Source organism: Mytilus californianus, unplaced genomic scaffold (genome assembly GCF_021869535.1).
Source record: "Mytilus californianus isolate M0D057914Y unplaced genomic scaffold, xbMytCali1.0.p SCAF_10, whole genome shotgun sequence".
Taxonomy (NCBI): Eukaryota; Metazoa; Mollusca; class Bivalvia; order Mytilida; family Mytilidae; genus Mytilus; species Mytilus californianus.
This window is the reverse complement of record NW_026262582.1, coordinates 6,453,188-6,459,187: the sequence shown is the minus strand read 5'-3', so window position 1 is coordinate 6,459,187 and position 6,000 is coordinate 6,453,188.

The window sequence follows — 6,000 nt, the reverse complement described above, 5'->3', positions numbered from 1 at the left end:
ATTGTTTTTGGCTATAAAATATCTGATAAATATTATTTTGGCTTTAACTATCTTATTACTATTATTGGGTTTTCAATTTATAAATCCTACTATGTATCTGATCAGAAAATGAAAAGACTTGATGTTTTTTGTCTATTCATTAGAGAATTTACAAAACGAATGTATTATTCAAAAAAGTTAGAAGAAGTTAAATTTTTAGTTAATGTTAAGAAACATTTATTAGATTGATGTTTTATTTATTAATATAATAGAATTGAAAATTATATTTATTCTTCACAAGAAGCTTGGACTTGTTGAAGACAATGTAACAAGCAACTGATGGAAATAAAGAAATTTTAAAAAGAACAAAATAATAATATGTGCTTATATACACTCATAGTCCCGTCTATTCATCTCTGTTTGTAGTATGGCTTATTCCACTTAGCAAGGATGCTTACTTTTGATAAGCTTTCTCTTACCGCAGCACCTCTAGGTTTCAGGTCAAACTTCCAGCCAAAAAGATTTCTTTTCATACAAAAAATACTTGTTAAGTCCTCTTTTTGTTTTGACATTACTATTTGGAACTAAACATGGTATCAAAATTGTCGAAATTCATTCATATATAAAAACAATGGAGATTAAGTATGATTGCCAATGAAACAACTATTCACCAATGTTTATATGAAGTGAATGTAAGAAATTAGAGTCAACCGTACGGCCTTCAACAATGAAAAAACCCATACCGTATGATCGGCTTTAAAACACCCCGACATGAAAAATATGAAACCATTCAATTGAGAAAACTAACGTCCCAAGTTATAACAAAACAATATACGAAAAAAAAATATGACTCAACGACAACCACTGAACTCCGGATCCTGACTTGGGACAGGCACATACAGAAAGTGGCACGACTAAACATGTTTGTGAGAGCTCAACCCTCCCCTAACCTAGGACAGTTGTGTAACAGTACAACTTAAGACCAACTATAACAAACAGTTAAAAAAGGCTTTATTCATCAGATGGATACAAATAGAAATACATCTAACAAAAACACAGAGTGGACGTGGACGGGTACTTCCGTCACCGTTACATTTCGACAACAAAGACTCTACGTGCAGATCTGAGAGTACTCGCAGTTACTGACAGCTAGTTCAAAGCAAATAACAACTAATAAAAAAATCATGTATATAATGACTTAGATATCAATCAGTACACATCCAACATCCAATGGATTTAGCGTAAAGAAGTCATTTACAGTCAGAGAAAACATTACCTTGTGCAATGCCAAACTATAGGTATCGACAGATTGTTATACCGTGAAAGTACATATGTGTTACTAAGAAGAATTAGTTCTATTAATATTTAGTATGGTTATAATTTACTGATCACAAAATTGATATTCATACAAAAAAAAAACAATATTCAAAGATTTAATTACAGTGTTAAATAGGAAACCTTTGAGATTTAGTTTATCTAAAGGATCGATAAATTTATCTGGATCGTATATAAATTTCCAAGCTCGATTTACAACACCACTGTGAAATTTAGAATGTGCTATTCCGTTTGAAAAAAAAGTTTTCTACAGGTACAGACAAAGGAGAAAAGAGGGACGAAAGATACCAGAGGGACAGTCAAACTCATAGATCGAAAACAAACTGAAAACGCCATGGCCAAAAATAAAAAGACAAACAGACAAATAATAGTACAGATGACACAACATAGAAAACTAAAGACTAAGCAAAACGAACCCCACCAAAAACTGGGGGTGATCTCAAGTGCTCCGGAAGAGTAAGCAGATCCTGTTCCACATGTGGCACCCGTCGTGTTGCTTATGTTATTATAAATCCGGTAAATAGTCTAATTCGGTAAGTCACACTTGTGAAAAGGGAAGGGTATTGTAGTTACGACATAATGAACATATCCGATATCATCTGTGAAACGGTTATTCCATAACGGTCAACCAACTCGTGATGGCGTCCGTAAAATTTACGAAGGGATGATTTCAACTTAACCTTTTGGAACTCTTGGTTTAAAAGCTTCCTTGTGAGCAGCAATCCTCTATCAAGAAAATCATGATAGGAAACACAAGCCCGGGAATATCGTATCAATTGGGAGATATATACTCCGTATGCAGGCGCGGCTGGAATGTTGCTACATAGAAATGGAAAGTTCACAAACTTGCAGGACAAATCTTTGTATCTATGGAAGAATTTAGTAAAGGTTTAAAGTAATTTGTGGTTACGAAATCCCTGACCTGATAATTCACTAGTAATACAAAGATTACGTTCATTGAAATCCAACACATCACTACAGACATGAGCATAGCGAACGAGTTGGGATATATAAACAATGTTAGACGGTGCCAAAGGAACATCACCGTCCAAAACGGAAAATTAACAATTATAGGGAATGAAAAATCGTCCCTTTGTCGTAAATTTTTGTGTAGAATTTCTGGAAACATACTGAACTATCTTAATCTATGAAAGGACAGTTATTGCTGTAAATATTTGATTTATTTAAAGTAAGTTCCTTTGGGTAAATTTCAGTAGTATATTTTTAGAAGATAATTCTAGATTATTTAACAAACAAATATCATCAACATAACGGTAAGTGTTGTTGAATTTATCAATTTAATGGAATTTAGTTCTTTTCTGAGTTTAACCAAAATGTGATTCATAACAGTAAAGTCTGCTATTACAATAACCATTTTGATACAATTTCTAAATGTCATTTCTTAAAATTTGAATATTGGCCTTTTGAGCAGTACACTTGCAACAGTTGTTGATCACCATTGACGTAGAGATTTGCTACCTGAGTTTGTATACAAATTTTCATTACTATGGTAACAAGAACTATAGTCACTAGCTCTACCAACTCAGTCATAGCCTAAAAACGAATTGGCTACCGTTGCTATAAAAGTAAAAAAATTTCCGATTAGTCTTATGATTCATTTTAGCAATGCATGCAGTATTAGCTCTCTACTTTTACAATATTCTCATTTTGTTAGAAATTGATATGTAAAGCTTCTCTACTGAATACATAATGTAATTGCGTAACATAAAAACAAATGTTCTATTTCATAATTTTTAAAAAGAAATATTACCCACTTAACTTGTGCAGTAGCTATATCCGAAACTACAATATAAATTAAACGATCACTAGTGGAATAAACTTCTAAACGCACATTAGTCGATTCAGAGTTAATTGCATGTATCTCCTGTATACAACATAATAAAGACAAAATTAGACGCAGCAGTAACGATCTAGTGTATAAAAATATGTTTGTATTTACGTTGGTTCCCGTTGTCTTCGGTATGCAAATGTTTTGTTAATCACCTCTTCCCAAACTACTGAGTTAATCAAATCCAATCTAATTCATATGTATCCTTTCATTGGTTTTTTTTATTCATCAATCTAACATGGCGGCAGGTTTTTCAACTAAAAATCGAAAATTTGATATAACACAAGTTATATGAATGTTTTGTAGTGCTGTCACAGTAAGTTTTTATCTTATTTTCTGAACGTGTAATAAACAGTTACAGATAACCTGCCTCATAGTCTTCTAATATTCAGACATTTGATTTATTTTACAACTCGGTCCTCAGACATGGGACATTTCATCAAAGTAATGGGTTTTTTAAGTGCAAATCATATTTTAGTTTCATTCTGTTTGGTTCGTATGTGCAATGTTGACAATAGAGTGGTTTTACAGTGTTGTTTCTATTGTGTTTATATTTTCCTTAATTTTTAATTCATTGAGAAATTGTATACATTGTATTAGGACGGTATGTTCTATCATTAATAACTTTTTTATCGGCGTCTTTGTCAAGTCACCACTAACGACAAAAAACGTATTTGTTGGCGTTTTTGTCAAATTGACTATCTACTACAGTACTTTTTTCTTTGGAGTCTATGTTAGATTTATGTGTATAAAGATATAAGAAGATATGGTATGAGTGCCAATGAGACAACTCTACATCCAAGTCACAATTTGTAAAAGTAAACCATTATAGGTCAAAGTACGGCCTTCAACACGGAGCCTGAGCTCACACCGAACAGCAAGCTACAAAGGGCCCCAAAAATGACTAGTGTAATACCATTCAAACAGGAAATCCAACGGTCTAATCTATATAAAAAACGAGAAACGAGAAACACTTATGAACCACATCAACAAACGACAACCACTGAACATCAGGTTCCTGACTTAGGACAGGTACAAACAAATGCGACAATGTTTGTTTGAATCATTTAGTCAGTTGTGTTGAATGTCTGTGACGTTTTTGTTATACCAGTAAACCTGAAAATGAAAATACAGGTCATGACTTGCATTCAAGAAGAAAATCTCAGGTCAAAACGCGTACGAGCTTTTTTTCAGCTGAAATTAAGAGCTTTAGGGACATTTTGTTTATTACTTAATTCAAATTACAGCTTCCAAAAGATATTCACATGGTAATGTCTTAACTGAAAAAAATTTTAAACTTAAATTTTATGATTTCGTTGCATTTATTTATCATCAATAATTGATTTGTTTTACTATATCAATTCAAGCCATACATCCTCTTATTGTTTCATTTAAAATATTAATATTATACTACTAGTGGTAGTTTGCTCGCCTTGAGTGTAGGAGGTCGTGGTTTCGAACACCAAGCCGGGTCATATCAAAGATTTTAAAATTGATAGTTGCTGCTTCTTTGCTTAAAGAGCAAAGACTGGTCCGCTCGGAGTAAGAAAAATGCGAGATCTCACAAAATATGTTAAACCCCACTGCAGTTTTGTGCTTGTCAAAAATCAGGAATCTCTACCCTTTGCTAGTCTTGTGTGTGTTTTTTTTTTTATTATTTTCATTCATTTGAATATTTCGGAGTTAAATGTGGCGTCCATTTCACCGAACTAGTATACATTATTGTTAAGGGGTGAGCTCAATATAAAAATGAGAAGATGTAGCATGATTGCCAATGAGAAATATCTCCATCAAAGGCAAAAATCATAGAAGTTAACAATTATAGGTCACCATACGTCCTTCAATAATGAGCAAAATCCATATCGCATAGTCAGCTATAAAAGCCCCGAAATCACAAATGTAAAACAAGTCAAATAAGAAAACTGACGGCTTTATTTATTAACAAAGCAAAGAACGAAAACCAAATTTTATATACAGCAACAAACGACAACTACTAAATTACAGGCTCCTGATTTGTGACAGACACATACAGAATGCTGCGAGGTTAATCTTGGTTGCTGGCGCCATATCCTAGAACTGTGATACAACAGTACAATATAACAACAAGGTAAATAAATGAGTTAAAAGGGCTGAACACTTCAGATCGATACAAAAAAGAAAAACAACTAACAAAACCACAGACCGCACGTGACATGTTCAGCTCCGGGTGATGGATTTTCTTTCTTGTTGAAGACCCATTGGTGACCTTGAGCTGTTTTCTGCTTTGTTCGGTTGTTGTGTCATTGACTAATTCCTCGTTTCCATTTTTTGTTCCATTTAGTTTGCCGCTAGACGTTAAACAGACATCCATGCATCCATCAATCTCATAGGCAATCATAAAACCACATCATCAAAATTTTATATTTATTATGGGATCGTTACTGTTTATACGTCCTAGTTGGTCTAAAAATTCATATTTGAGGACGCCGAGAATTCAAATACCTAATAGGCAATCATAAGACCATATCATCATAATTGAATATGTTTTATGGGATCGTTACTGATTTAAACGTTCTATTGGGCCAAAAACGTCATATTTGAGGACCCTGAAATTACATGTAATATACTTTGAGAGGACTACTTCTACTACTATTACTTCTACTTCTATTACTACTACTACTACTACTACTACAATTTCGTATTCATTTTGTTTTGTACAAGAAATTGAAAACACAGTTTGACAACTAATTTGTTCTTAATCGGTCGTGTAAATCAATATGTATACATCTCGTCATCTCAGATTCAATACTAACTTATGTTATCTGTAGGAACTCCTTATAAGATAAAAAGAGGAAATA